The 14,971-nt window shown below is 42.2% G+C and overlaps 1 protein-coding gene across 5 annotated transcripts in view; it reads left to right on the top strand.

Moving 5' to 3' along the window:
* foxp1b (forkhead box P1b) overlaps positions 1-14,971 on the top strand; it is a 146,242-nt gene that overhangs the window by 32,388 nt on the left and 98,883 nt on the right. For all 5 annotated transcript variants that reach the window (XM_008279241.1, XM_008279244.1, XM_008279243.1 and 2 more), the window contains one exon: positions 2,591-2,634. The gene's annotated coding sequence lies outside the window, so the exon portion shown is untranslated. The remainder of the gene's footprint in view (positions 1-2,590; positions 2,635-14,971) is intronic.

Below are 14,971 nucleotides of genomic sequence, written 5' to 3'. Positions count from 1 at the left end.
GCTAAATGTAGCCTCTGCTTTCTTATTATTACCTGGGTGCTTAACACTGATATTTTTCCTTCAAGGACAAATGGTGTAGGAGAAGGCAGATCCCGTGTGAAGTCCCTGAGCTCTCGCCGAGCGGCAGATCCCTTTTCAGCGCCAGCTGTTCTCTCAGATACACCAGGCCGTGCTGAAATTCTCTTAATATAATTCTGGAGGCTCAGGAGAATAGTGCAAAACAAGCGTGCCAGCGAGGAGAACGTTGAATTTTTCATCAGTGGGCTTCAACGCGCTGAGTTAGTGGGCAGTGCTCTCATTCATGAGCAGATGTTCAGTGCAGTTACACTCTGCAGTTAATGTGAACTTACTGGCCTCTCTGCCATTGGCTGCAAGGACGTTGGCAGCGACCTGGCATCTGAGAATTACTCCCAGTAAAAGGCGCAGGCCTGGAAAGCGTTGCCCCGGCCTTTTTTAGCCACTTCCCAGCCCAGGAGCTGGATCGTGGACAGGGGAAGGCACTGACAGCCCATCCGTCTTCAGCCCGACAGTGATGAAACGCTCGCCACTGTTTGCTTGGGGAATAGCGATGAAATTCCTGCAGATAATTTCCACGAGTTTTACGCTCCTTCTAATGACTGGCTAAATGTGAACCAGCACCACTCGGCAGGTTAAATACTTTGTGTGAAATAAAAGTACTTGAAGGTACCAGCCGTTGCTGTTACAATGAAACAGTGCTAAATGCAGAGGAAATGTTCCAGTACTGTTGAAAGAGGAAATTCATAGAAACTATGCACCTGTGCGGGGTAACAGTTTGGCCCTGGTAGGTCTGTAGCTGAAAGCAGCTGGTGCTGTGGTCAGCCTGGTGGGCTGTATCCTCTCCCCAGCCTGGTGCTTCAGACATCTGCATGGCCAAGCTGCCTAGACTGTGTTTGATGTGGCCACATAGATCTGTAATAGTTTCCTTCTAACTAAGCAAAGGGCTATTTGATTAGAGGGTGTACGTGACATTAAGTTTAGTAGGCGGCATGCCAATCATCTTGAGTTTGTGTGAAAGTCATCACAGTAAAGTTGTGCATATGGGACTTAAACAGTGCAAATGACAAGCTCTTGTTTCCTCTGCACGTCTCATTTTCACTTTCTAATTGGTCGTTTTCAGGTTGGCTTTACGAGAGCAAAACTAATTAGTGTTTCTAAATTCAGCAGAAAAAAAGTCAGTTGGCTTGATTGTTCTGGTTTCCTCTCCTGTGTCAGGCGCTCAACAAGAAAATAAGACTCTAATCATTTTCAAATTGCTCGTATTTTTAAACCCCAGAGCTGAATGTCACTCCCGGTCTCTTGGCATTTTGTTTGGCAAGATCAGGGAACAGTGGTTGCCCTCTCGCCTGTGTGCTCTCTTTGTGATTCGTGGGAAGTTTGGACTTGGGGCCGGTGGAAAAAAAACAATGCGTTGTGTTTTAGGTGGGGTTGTTTCTGCTTTGATTGGGAACGTCCTGCTGACAGGAGCAGCCTAGCAAGTTTACAGTAGCTGTGACATTGCTGTTACCTTTATTCAAACTCCTCCAGCTGCAGCGAGCCCTCAGGAAGCCCAGCGCAGGCCCACATGGGCGGCTGGCGGCCCACAGAGAGGAGAATGAGCCCTGTTTGAGTTGGCAGACGCTCCCCTCTCGGGGAACTTTTGCTGCCTCTGCAGAAAGGCCAGTGGCGGCGGCTCTGGTGGGGCGGCAGTGATTCTCGGGGCAGGATGGGCTTTTTCCACCTCTCCTCCCTTTCAGGAAACACATTTTGCCGTTTCTTCCCTGTGTGTTTGCAAACGGAGGGAAGGAGTTAAGGCGAAGGGGCATGGGGCAGTGGGACTGCATGACTGAGCTCAACTGTGAGAGGTTGAGTGCTAATGTGTGGTGATTTGAAAAGGGCAGTTTAATACCACGGACAAGCTATTTCAGAAAGCTTGAGTGTTCTCAGAAGTCACTCTAGTGAAGCTTTATTTGTACTGATTAAAAAAACAAAAAACAACATTTAGATTGTGCTGTAAAACATAACCTATTTTTTATTTTTGCCTCAACACTGTAGGGATTCAGTCTTCAGAAGCCAGTAATTAAAAAATGCTTGATCTAAGGTTAGGGAGGAGCAGTATTTAAATGCAATTAGAGCAATGCTCAAATTAATTTGGACTCGGTTGCAGTTTTCGGAATGTGTCATTATTTGTTTAATCAGGGGAGTTCTTGTTTGAGATGCTAAATATGTATCCACAGATATTTAAAGGGGGGCACTGGGAAACCTATTTAATTCTGCCGTAATGAATATTAATTTGAAAGTGACCTGTTTTGTGTCCCTGCACTCATACTTAACTCAGAGGTGCCTGCGCGCTCACACACATTACCGTCATGAACCAAATCGCATCTGAGGTGACAACACAGTTATTGTTGTGGATAAATGAGTATGTTTTTTTGCTTTTGTCACCTTCATGTTTAAAATAATTTCCACTGTTTCTCTTTTTTTCCATTCTACCACCCCCACCCCACGACTTTCCTTTTACACCTCCTTTCTTCTTCTTCTTCTTCTTCTTCTTTTTCTCTCCTCCCCTTGTATCTGCTGCTTGCCGGTCCAGCCAGGAGACTCCAGTGGTGACATCCTGTGGAGCCAGAGATCAAAGTAAGTACTTCACATGCACGTCAGCATGCGGCAGCAGCAGCTGATTGAGAAACACACTACTCATGTACCACCTTTTAGACAAACTGTTTTTTAATGTCTTTCCAAAGAGAGGCATTATATGGAAATTGTTATGAGTTTGAATGCCACAAGATGATAAGGAAGGTTTTGCATAGTAACCGATTTCCTCATTTCCTGATGCAGTTGTGTACTGACATCACTTCGGCGAACATAAGCTGCCGGCGCCCCGGTCAACGGGAGTCCTGTCGGTGTTGACCGTCGAAAGTTAACTGTGAACCTGAAAAGTAAAGAAAATTGCAGATAGTGTGCTGGATCATGTCTGCATCCCCAGACTATCCTAGAAGTCATTACTCCTTGTGTGGTGTATAAACACGTCAAAAACAAACAATGACTCTGGGCAGACTCCACACTGCAAAACAATTTCAAAGCCTGCAGTGTAGTGTAAACACAAAACATGGCTAACCTTCACGCAGGGAAGACTTCACCTTAAACCCGGTGTTTGTTTTATAGTCCCTGTCGACCTTGGTCAGATATAGTTTACATCTCTTCGGTTCTTTTTCAGGTCGATGTAGCTCAGGTTTTGTGCTGACATTTAGGTTGAGGCTTTCAGTGGTTCTGTGTAAAGGGTTGTAACGTGGTGTTTTGATTGGGCTTTGTATTCGAATATATATCTAATATATATAACATATTAAAAACATGTCGTTTTTTTTTTTAATAGAAAATATCATTTGACCTCTTACTGGACATTTAAACTCTCGTTGGTCTGTCCACAGTTTCATCCATCTTCTTCACAGAACTGGATGACACATATGTCATGTGAGGGATATTTAATGTTGTTCTAAACCAAGTGTAAATACTGCCTGGCGGGGAGCAGATTTCCCATACAGGGACTCTACGTATCAAGTAATGAATATTTATTTTCTTCTTTCATGGACTCTTCTGCCTCTGTGAGCTCTTTCACACTGAGCCAGGGGTGACTGTAAGGCGATGTGAACCCGTATTTTTAATAAAGCCCAGCTGCTGAATGATCAAATAGAGTTTCTAATTAAGGCCTGAATGTACACCCATGTAAAATTCTCTCTGGAATGCTAACAACCTGTGATATTTCCAGAGGAATTTGCTGCGCAGGTCTCATAGAAGGGAGGGGAGTGGAGCGTTCGGGGTTCGGAGGGAGGAGGAGGAGGGGCAGTGTTCATGTGGCAAGCCAACATGTTGTTCACATCCGTGTCAGATTGAGGCTAATGAAGGCCAGACTGATCCTTGGATGCAAGCCTTAAGTAAATGATCCCTCTTTGAATATATTAGAGCCCCATAGCAGCGTTGTGCCTCCCTGCCGTGCCAAGCGCCGCTACGCGTTGTCTTGTGGTCTGATGAGGCCGGTCAAAATGGCAGTCACGGTGTTCGATCACGTCGTATTCCGTTCAACCCCATTCCAGTATTGTTGCATCGACTTAGCGGTGAGAAACGACGCGCACTTATCGTTTCCAGGTTAGTGTGTCTGCAAAACAGTTTGATAGTAAATGGAAAGTATGAGTGTTGTGTCATTTGACAATGTAAATGAGCTGTCTCAAATTTTTCCCCACCCTCTTAAGAGGGGTTGCATTTACATGAAAGGCTGGTATTTGATGCTCATGCAAAAATGCTCGTATCGACAAATTTTTTTGTTTTTCTCAACTTTCATTTTATTTGAAATTTGATCATTTTGTTAATTCAATTATTTAAAAAAAATATTACAAATAGTTAGGAGTAAGGGAAAAAAAAGTCTCACTGCTAGAACTTTTTCACTGCAATTTATGGCCACACTGGCACTTTGCATGTAAATGAATCCTAAACTTGTAATTACGTGGCACTTTTTAATATTAACTGGAAAGACAAGGACATGGAAATGAAGCAACTGTGAATGCACTACTCCTAAGCTACTGTAACATCCCATTAATAAATACCTTTCTGCTTCTTTAGCACCGGGCTTGCCTTACACTGAGTGAAACAATGTCATTTGATTTTCGCTGATATAGCATGTGTACTTCATAGATGGATGGATTGGATGGATCCAATTAGCCATGGTCATCGCTCATGTATTTAAGCTGACAGGGAAGTCTTGCATAGAATATCCTTGATTTTGGTAGTTTTGTGAAATGCTCTTGCAAAGTACTTTAAAAGCCCATAAAGAGCACGGTGTGAAGAATGCACCCTTGATGCAGATTTGATTTACAGCTAGAGCAAATTTTCTCAATTAGACGTGGTAGGGAAATAATTGATTTTCAGTAGGTAGTGTACAATGATGGAAGAGTCTTCAAGGATGATAAAGTGACCAAGATCCATACCCTTTCTCTTTTATATTATATAAAATCAACACTGCAATTACTTCTGACTTTTAGCGAAGATTTCATACTGGGCTTATTAGCAGATAATGCATCTTTTAATACAGAGCACTCACATTCTACAGCCTACACATTTGCAGTAAGCTATGAGGATTGATAGCTTGTGGCACCAGCTGCACAGGTGCACAAAGCATCTCGTTCGGCCTCGTGACCTTCCACACCAAGCATACCATGCTGGCCTGTTTGTACGTACGAGCCCTGTTTGTAAACACGAACAGAGGGATGAGAAGCACATTTGCCCTCATCGCGCTCAGCTCACAGACACTCACAACACAACGTGACAAGCAACAGATGTGTCACACAGACTGAAATCAAAACAGCCGTCCAGCATGGAGTTGTGCACACCATCAGACATGGTTGCTGTGATGAGGCGGGGAGGCAGCGAGCGCTGCTGGCAGATGAGACAAGGCAGCGCCTCTGCTGCTCCCAGCTTCCTGTCTGTAAGAGGACAGGCCTGTTTGTAGGCTGCTTTGACACTCCTAGTCACTTTGTCATCTGGGGTGCTTGCTGCAGCTCTGATCACATGTACACACTGCATTCAAAGAGCTTCATATCAGCTGTGTGACAGGTAGGCTCCCAATGAGACAACAGCCAAAGGGGATGTCCTTTTCAATACACTGTGTGAGTACAAATGCGCAGTGCGCTAAGACAAAATAACATCATATGACATCATTTTGAATGCTCTTGTGTTGTCTTTTTTCAGTTTGGAAAGAAGTTGGTAACAGTGTGGTTTTGGTACAGCCCTGCGGTAGGGCAGGGAGGCCTGTATGGACAGATGGGGACTAAAGTCGTACTCAGTCCATCCGTAATGTGCACTTCATGCAAACAGATTGTTGTGTTTGACAGTGGCAGTAAAAGTGCAGCGTGCGTTAGCTTTACACACGGAACATGTAAATGATATTCTCAGAAGCTTAATATGCTTTTTGCCTCTGCCCCATAAGCAAATAGTGTGGCTTCATGTTGAGCCGTGGGGAGAGAAATAGGAATCCATCATCAGAACAAGTGAATGAATGAAGGTGCAGCAACAGCTGCTTGACTGAGCATGTACTACAGACTGTCACCCCACATCTGTTTACCACTCCGACAGCCACATGAGTGTTTATATCCATGGGTGTAATTGAGCTATTTTCCCGAGGGCAGCTGTAACCCACACTAAGTTATATCCCAACTTTCCATTAAAGCGTGGGGGGAAGTTTTACTGATAGTAATCACGCCCAGCAACACTGCTATGTAAATTTGGCTTATCAGCTTTGCCAATTTGGTTAAGTGGCATGTACGTGGGTGATTCGTACGTCCAGCTCTGTGGCTCTGACACAGGCCACATACAGCAGTCATTTATTAAACATAGGTAACTTGCATTGTTAACAAGTATATATGCAGCAAGAACATAATCACAAAAATGACGGTGTGTCAAACCAATATTGTGCAGAAAAGATGCAAATCCACTCACCAAGTATTCAACCTTCCATGTGGGCAAACCTAACTGTCTGCATTCAGCATGTATGGAAATTGAAATGGGAATATCTAGATCTAAAACGCACCATTTAAATATTCAAATGTTAACACCAAACAATATAATGCATTATGGCTTTTAGTATTTGCATACAACTCTGTTTGCTGCTGTGAGCTGCAGTTGATACAAGGAAGAGAGAGGGAGAGAGATAGTGAGGGAGAAACACTGAGTGGAGGATATGGAGCTCACAAACAAAGCCTTTGTCTGCCAGTCATAGGAAAATGACATCTGATAACTGTATCAACCTCTTATGTTTGTTCAGTTTAACATTTGATATTGTTCTGTATGTCATTATTTAATTGCAGTTACACAGGGGGAAAGCAACTTCTACCACACAACTGGATCTATGCTAATTAGTACACCGTGAAGAACACGTTATTGGGTTTTAGACGTGGACGACATGATAATTTCTATGATTTTCTGTATTTTAAAGGATGTGGAAAGGTATTTTCAAATGTGTTTTTTTTTTTTTTTTACGCAGTTACAACTTCCCATTTAACACAAACACAAATAAATACATTTTAAAAAATAAAAGTAAAGGTGTTACGCTCAGAATATTAAAAAAAAAAAAAAAAAGTACGGCACTTTGTAGCTGTTTTAACAGAGCAAAACTTAAAAATAGAAAGTTTTCAGAATTGTGCTTAAAGTTATCTATTATTTCCTATTGAACCAATCAAAATACAATAGAACCTACCAACAGAAAACAGTGGCTTTCTTTGGACAAGTGAAATAAACACTTTAGGATGAGTAATAGACCACAAAAATATTAGACTCCCAGCAGGGTCGCAGTACTGGTGTTTAACTGATATGTGGGGTGTTGGAATTAACTGTGAAAAAAAGTCACAAACAAAAGATGTCACACATGATCCTTTTTTTAGGGAACTTTTTTGGACATTCACCTTATACCAAGAAGCAGGCCGTCCCTCTCTTCCTCTCTTCACTCTCACCATCCTCATCATGTTGGCAGTGGTTCTGTAGGTCAACCATTGAGCGGACAGACACAGAGGGATGGTGGGAAGAAGAGGGACAAAGGGCAGGAGAAGGCCCCGGCCACTGTCTGACAGGGTTAAACACAGTGAAGGATTGCCAGTCCAAACGGTGACATCTGTAGCCACCATCAACACGCGCTGTAATTAAGTGGAATGTGTGAGTTTTAATTCCGTACGATGTTTAATAACAGCTCCCCAGTAATGCATAATTTAAGGAATAAGGGAGGCTGTTACTTGACACTTTTTCACTTTGTGTTTAAATTTAGCTGGTGTCACTGTCCAGCGGTGTGATTAATAGTTTATCAGTCTCGACTATACATCTCCATGAAATATCTCCATCTGTCATTAAACTGCACATGGAAATTGGTTAGATTTTCAATCAGGCATAGCTTGGGCCAAAAAAAAAAAAAGAAGGGAAAATTACTAAAGGAAATGGCTTTCAAAATGTACTCACATGCAGGTAAGGCAGTAACCCAATATAGGGTGTCATTTGTGGGAACAAGTCTTTTTAGCACGATGCTTCTGGACACTATTCATAAAAAAAAAAGCTCTTCTTTGTTTTTTTTTTTGGTATGATAATTAGATTGAGACCTCATGTGGGGCACAATACGCAGCCTAAATGTGCTTTTAAATAAGCCTGAAGTGTGTAGCAGTGAAAGTGAGTTGTGAGAGAAGGGCCTACCGCAAGGGGTTGACCAGTGAGCCAGAGATTGGCTTCCCTGTCAAATAAAGATTAGGCCTTTATTTCACCATCTAATCCTTGTAAATCTCTTATGGAGGAACTTGGGCAGTGCACGGCTTTTAATGGCGCAGAGGCTTCACTGTCTGCATGTCTTCTTTATCTCCGAATGCACACAAGTGGATACAGCAACCTGTGGTCCCTGGTTAGTCGGTGCATTTAAGTCCGGATTACAAACCAGATTAAGCTGAAACAAGAAGGTTGCCGTAATCTTTCCACCATGCTCGCAAGCTTGTCATTCTAACGAGCTGCGTTGCATCTCAAGTTGCTCTTAGGACGCTGCTGTTTTGCATTTCCCTGTTAATATACTGTAGTTAGTTAGTAAGTTTGTTCTGTAGCATGACTTTTATAGTTTCTTCTTCTCACATTTAGTTATTGAACACTCCGGCTTTTCCTCTCAACTATGCAGAACATTCTTTTTATTGAATTATTAATGTGTATATTGAATTATTGAAGGAAGATAATTTCTGATCAGATTAATATTAACTCCCCGTAAAATATTAATGGCTCGTGTTAAAAACGATGAACTTACGGAACCATTAATATAATCATAAACAGACATAGTAGTGGTAGCGCGGAGTCAAATGTGCGAGGGCTCCTCCGGCCTCTTTTAATGCAGTTTCCCTTGAGGTTGGTGAATATGAAATATTGCAGCGGTCTACTTTGTACTCAGAAGCTTCGCTCATGTCATTGGCCAGTCCTGCCCCGGGGCTGACGGCCGTGTCGCAGGGGGAAGTTCACCAGCATTTGTCTCTAGGTTACCTTTGTCACCTTGTCCACACATGACCTGAACTATGGCCAGGGGAAAAGTTACAAAGATGTTTTGGTGTTAATATAGAGCTGGCCCCTTTATCACCTCTGCTGATTGGCAGAGCTCCACTGACAGATAATACTCAGCTCCTCCTCCCAGCTCTTGCTCTGAATGCTGGTGGCTAAACTCAAATAAGACTGGTGCTGGCTTTGCCGTCCTTTACCTTATTGTTTGTCTTTTTTCTTCTTCTTTTTTTTTCACAGGAAGTGGCCCAAAGTGAATTTCATCATGCGAGCCTAGAGCAGGTTAAATCTAGCCTTTTGTCAGTTTTGATTAAAACTCTCTTTAGATTAATGATATTCAGCAAAGATTTGATATATCATTTGCCATTCTTTGGTTTGTTATTACGATCTTCCCATTGTATTTGTAAAATATGGAAATCAGAAAAAAAATAAACCATTATTCTAACATAATGGTAAGCACCTAGAAAATATGGTTACATTAATTATGTTTTAAATGCTAATGCCAGTGAAGAACATAATAACGAAGACATGAAAGACTCCCTATTCAAAATCTGATAGCCAGGGAGAAGCAAATTATTTCAAATATTTGATATTTAAATTATTTTCAAATGAACTGAGACATGAGTAGAGCAGAGGCGAGTAGTTTCCCCTGGTGATCCTCCAGGCTCCTTTGTTTCCTTGGTGTGTCTCCAGCTCATTAATGTTCTAAGCATGTGAGAGAACCAGACCATACTCCGTAACCCATGGCTGGATGACACCTCGGGCCCAACACACACATATACAGTACATGCGCATACGTTCACACACACACGCACACACACGCATACACAAAAATCCCTCAGCTGTTTAAAGTCCACTGGCTCTTTCAGGAAGTGATGGCCGCCGAGCTGTCCTGATTAAAATGACAATAGTCTAATTAACTCGACCTCAGTGTCAGTGCACTAAACGGCTGATGGCCCGCCAGTTCCTGTTTGAAAACCCTTTGTCTCCTCATCGTCCAAAAATATGACTTTTTTTTTTTTTCTACAAAATGCCTCAACCCCATTTGATGGGATTTGCTAATGGCAATTATTTCTCATAAGCTAATTAAATCTAGGCAAAGTTTTCCATCCTTTTTTTTTTTTTTTTTCTTTTTTCCTCCCGTAGAAATCCTTCTGTACTGTCCTCCAGGGATTTATCATTTGGGGTATAATATCACAAGCACCTTCAAGCAATGTTAGTCATTTTAGATTATATACAATTTTAAAGTGGTGTTTTGGTGTTCAGCCTGATTTTATTTCAAACATTATCAATCAAATCATTCGCTGCCGGTTGTGTTTCCTTCTACTTTCTCACCCGTGATGTCCGTCGGTCAACAGGTCAAACTGCCTGATAGCAGAGGGCCAGCGATGGCACTGTCCAGCGACGTTTCTAAACCTTTGTAACCAGCAATATTTGAAAATGACGCTCAATTCAAGCCCCCCCCCCATTAATCTTTTGCATTGTTTGATGGACTCATCTAAAGTGCAAAGGAAAGAAAAAAGAACAACAACATTAAAAAAAAAAAAAAAAAACTTTAATGACTGAAGAAGAAACTGCTTTTTGTTCTATTATCCTTCTGTTGGTGATTAAGGTCTATAGGGAGATAATTACGCTTTAGTCTGGAGTTAATGAAACGAAAACTTCTCTTTTCTTGTGAAAAGGAAGGGCAGATCTTTTGTACTGCTATCTGCAGACATCTCCCACCCTTGACAAGGCACACAGAGAATTGGTTTTGTTTTAAGGTTGCAGCCCCCTCCGCTGCCTGTCAGTCTGTGGTTGATATGAGGGATCGGTGAATGAAGCCCGGAGTCAATGAGGTCTGTCTCCGCTGCACTGTTGCATCTGCCTGTCTGTGAACGTTAGGCATGCTGGAAAACATCAAATGAGAAGATCACAACAGGTCATCGGGGGATATGGGCTAATTTGAATAAAAGAAAATCAAGAAAAGGAAGAAGAAGAAACATATCTCCACTCTAATCACTACACCTTGTGTGTTTGTTGTCGAGGCGCTCCGCTTGCGGCAACAAGCATGTGTTTGCCATCAAGTGACCCCCGCTTTGTCGAACATAAAAGGAATGCACAGATTTCAATTTATCAACGCGGCAACACGGGAGCCATATGTATCATCTGACTTCAGACGCCCCTTCAGAACACATGGAGGTGTTGACCAAGCCATTGTCTGGAATGCCGAAGCCGCGCGGCACAAGTGGCGGCCAGAGAGCACATATTAAGCTGTCCTTGTGGAAGTTCACATCTGGTGTGCGGAGCTGTGTGTGTGTGTGTTTGTGTGTGAGACTATGGGGCAGCGTCCTCCCTTCCCTCACCCCTCCTGCCCCTCCAACAGCACTCTCACATTTCATCATCTGTTCTCCAGCGCCAGGGTGCTCCGGCACAAGTTGGCCGCTCTGGATCCATCTGTTGTTATTATTTTCCACTGATAATTGGCTTGAACAATGGAATGCCTGTGTCCCCCTTGCCTTTGAAACCCTACACCCTGTTTATTTTCCAGAGGTCTCATTTCTGCTCTCCTTTCTCTCTCTCTCTCTCTCTCTTTTTTACGCTCTCTCACCCCTCAATTTCTCCCCCCCCTCCTGTCAACTAGTGTCACCTCACTCCTAACCCCCTTCTCCCTTTCCTCCCCGTGATCCATTTGAGAGGATTTCACATGAAAATTACATCTTTGACTGGCCACATCAGTACGTGTCACTCAGCATCTGACGCTTCTCTCTAGATTTTCTGGAGGGGCTCAACTCCCTTTCTCCTCTGACTGGCAGTTTTTTTTTTTTTTTCAGGACTACATCACATACTTCTGCATTCTTGTCCTAAAAGGAAAGAAGAGATAGATGAAGAGAATGAGAGGGAGGGAGGGGAGATAGTGGGGACATAAGAGAGTCTTTAGAAAGAAAGACATTGGCCATTGGATGTTGGTATAAATCAATTTTTCCTGCCGATTAAAATTCAGCTTTTTCCACCAGGAGGTGTGTGGAGGAGAAGCATGTGTAAGGATGAATAAAAGGCTCACAAGGTGTGCTTCTTCTTTTTTCTTTTTTCTTTTTAATCGAGGACATCATTTAATGAAAACCCACACCAAAAAAAATGACCTACTTAACTTAATTAAATGTGATATTTTAAATTTTAATTAGTGTTTTAGGTTGTAATTAAGCAATTCCACGTTGAAGTCTTCATGCTGCGGTGACGTTGTGTGTAAACTGCATTCACCAACAATCTGACTAAATATTAGCGGCGAAGTAATTGGAAGTGTTTGCTTAAATGTAAAATTTTTCCAAATCGGACTCGGTGTAAACAAAGCAGTCATCCATTTTTCTTTTTTGTGCGTGACCATTGTGAAGTCATGCGTCCCCTTTTTTTTTTTTTTTTTCCAGCTTCTGTAATATCTTCTGCTATTCTCATTAAGGACATTTTTGAGGATCGAGGAAGTATTTTGTGTTGTTTTTTTTCTTTCTCCTTTTGTTCTGCCTTGTGCGACCGTGTTGATGTTCATTTGTTCTGCCTGCTCTTGTCTAATTAAAAGAGGCCAGGACAGGTAGAGCTCTCAGCAGGCATCTGCTCTGTGCCCGTTCCTCATTTGCTGAGTGTTTGTGTTTATGCAAAGGGGCCTCTTCCTGCATATTTAATCTAGAGCAAGGCACCGGCTTTTGTTGTGTTTTGACCACATACCTCTAGTCCCTCTCAACGCTGCAGTCCTGGGCTCTGGTTCTCTCTCTCTCTCACACATACACATGCGAACACACTTAGCTACCACACACTACTTCAACTACTTCATACCTGCTACTTTCGCTGGCAGCTTTCTCCTCTTCTTCAGAAGTGGATTTCAAACACTCAGTGCTTGGAGGGAATCTGCATCAGTATACAGTTTCATAAACATGATGAAAGCCTGTTTAACTGTTCATGGGTAAGTCTGTAAAGATTTCATTATCTTTACACACATTCTCTAATCGTTTTTTTCCCCTTCTCCTCCTCCTCCTCTTCCTCTTCTTGCCTTTTGTGGGTGAATGTATGCTTGTGTCCATGCGGGTGTGTTTATGGGTGTGTTCTGCAAGCGACTGGCAGAGTTTGTGCAAAGAGTGTAGATACAAGTGGGTTTCTCTGAGTGGTAGCAGCAGTTCAACATGTCTAGTGTTTACGATGTAGTGTAATATTGCATTTTGGTGAATTAATTCAGTCTAATAAATCCAGATTTTAGCCACAGAGATGAAGTAAATTAACCATTTGGTTAGCTTGCTGATCAAAAATGCCATACCCAGCATCCTAAAATGTGAAAATGTGCTTATTTACTTTGTCTGATATGATGATGACCTTAGTGTGTTTGGGTTTTGTACAGTTAGATAGACAGAACAAGCAATTTAAAGACCTCGCCTTGCCATTTTTCGCCATTTTTCGCCATTTTCTTACATTTTAGACAAACTGTTTGCTTGACTAATCAAATAATGTTCAATACATCAAAAGATCATAAACATAATGGGTAGTTGCAGCCCTGCTTGTGTGTTTATGTGTGCAATTTGACAACAAAATGCATATAGTGCAAAAATGATATTAAATGTTAAGCTAAAGTTTGTTCATTGAAAGTGAACTTCAGCTACAGTATCTATAGTATGTCCTAAATAAATAAAAACCCACCCCTTTACTGTCCTGATGTGGGTGTGCATGCAAGAAGTCTAGGTGTGTGTGTGTGCGGCCTGTGTGTGAAACGGTGTGTACGGCTTGATGTGCGAAATGTTCCTTTGCTCCGTGCTGCAGGGTTGGAGGTGAGAGTAAGTGTTAACCTCATGGTGATGCGTGAGGGTATTAGTTCCTCCCCTCACTCATCGCATCTTGTTCTCCCTTTGTCTTTGTCTGGGGAAATGGAATCTGCAGCTTATTGATATTAATAGCGCACAGGATCTGTGGTTGGAGAGGAGCTGGGACCTGGGCGAGAGTGGAAACCTGATATGGCTGGGTAGAATTGACAGTCCTACTTGACAGGGTGGAGAGGGGTAGGTTATAAAAATAGGATTGCATAATGTTCACTGTGCGTTAGCCCTTTGTGCGCTGTGCTGTACGGGCAGGATCAACTTTTTTTGAGTTAATGTCATATGTTAAGGTGAGGCTGCTGCCCCGCTTGTAACTTCTCAGCTGACAGAGAAAAAAAAATCACAATTTACTGATGGTTTCCCTCATGGATCAATAGAGTTCCTAGAGAATTCACTCATTTTGTATTCAGTGAGCTCATTTAAATACTGTTAAAGAAATGCGTGGCCTTGTTTGTTTTGGGTTAAGAGTGAAATTCCACTTCTGTGGTATTAAGACAGCAAAGCTCTCCATGTGCACTCTGTGTACTTTGTTCTTAGCTCAGCAAAACGTGAGGGCAGGTCCAAGAATCTGGGGGATCAGACAGGCCTGACATTCACCAGACTGCACTGTTGCCTTTTAAAGTTAGAAAAAAAAAAAATAGAAGAATCTGAAAAAAAAAAACACCCAGAATAAGGGCTGGCTGGATTGAAGTTGGGTTTAATTGGTGGGTTTTGAGTGTGTTTGCGTGTCAGAAACTGCTGTTGTTTACAGTCTGTGTGGGTGTTGCAATATAACGCCAAGATCCTGCCAATCACATCAAAAACAAAAAAACAACAATGCTTGTTTTTTCACTTTTTTTTTCAATCGCTGACTTTTTAGTCTTTACGAGACTTAGCCATGTTTTTCATTTAATCAGTCCTTCTTAATAAAAGCCCAGAAGAAAAGAGGGAGAAAATAGTGTGCAGTCAGCCCTTTTAGCAGATCAGATCATACAGTGAGCAGCTGCATTTGTTGAGAAGTGAGTCATGCTTTAGATTTTCCTGTGTTTCAGAGCACAGACAGTGACTTGGAAAATCTCCTGTACACACCCTAAAAACAAACACCAGTGACC

This window comes from Stegastes partitus, unplaced genomic scaffold, assembly GCF_000690725.1.
Source record: "Stegastes partitus isolate 25-593 unplaced genomic scaffold, Stegastes_partitus-1.0.2 Scaffold150, whole genome shotgun sequence".
NCBI lineage: Eukaryota > Metazoa > Chordata > Actinopteri > Pomacentridae > Stegastes > Stegastes partitus.
The sequence above is the reverse complement of the archived record's forward strand: the minus strand, read 5'-3'. Positions and strand labels throughout refer to the sequence as shown.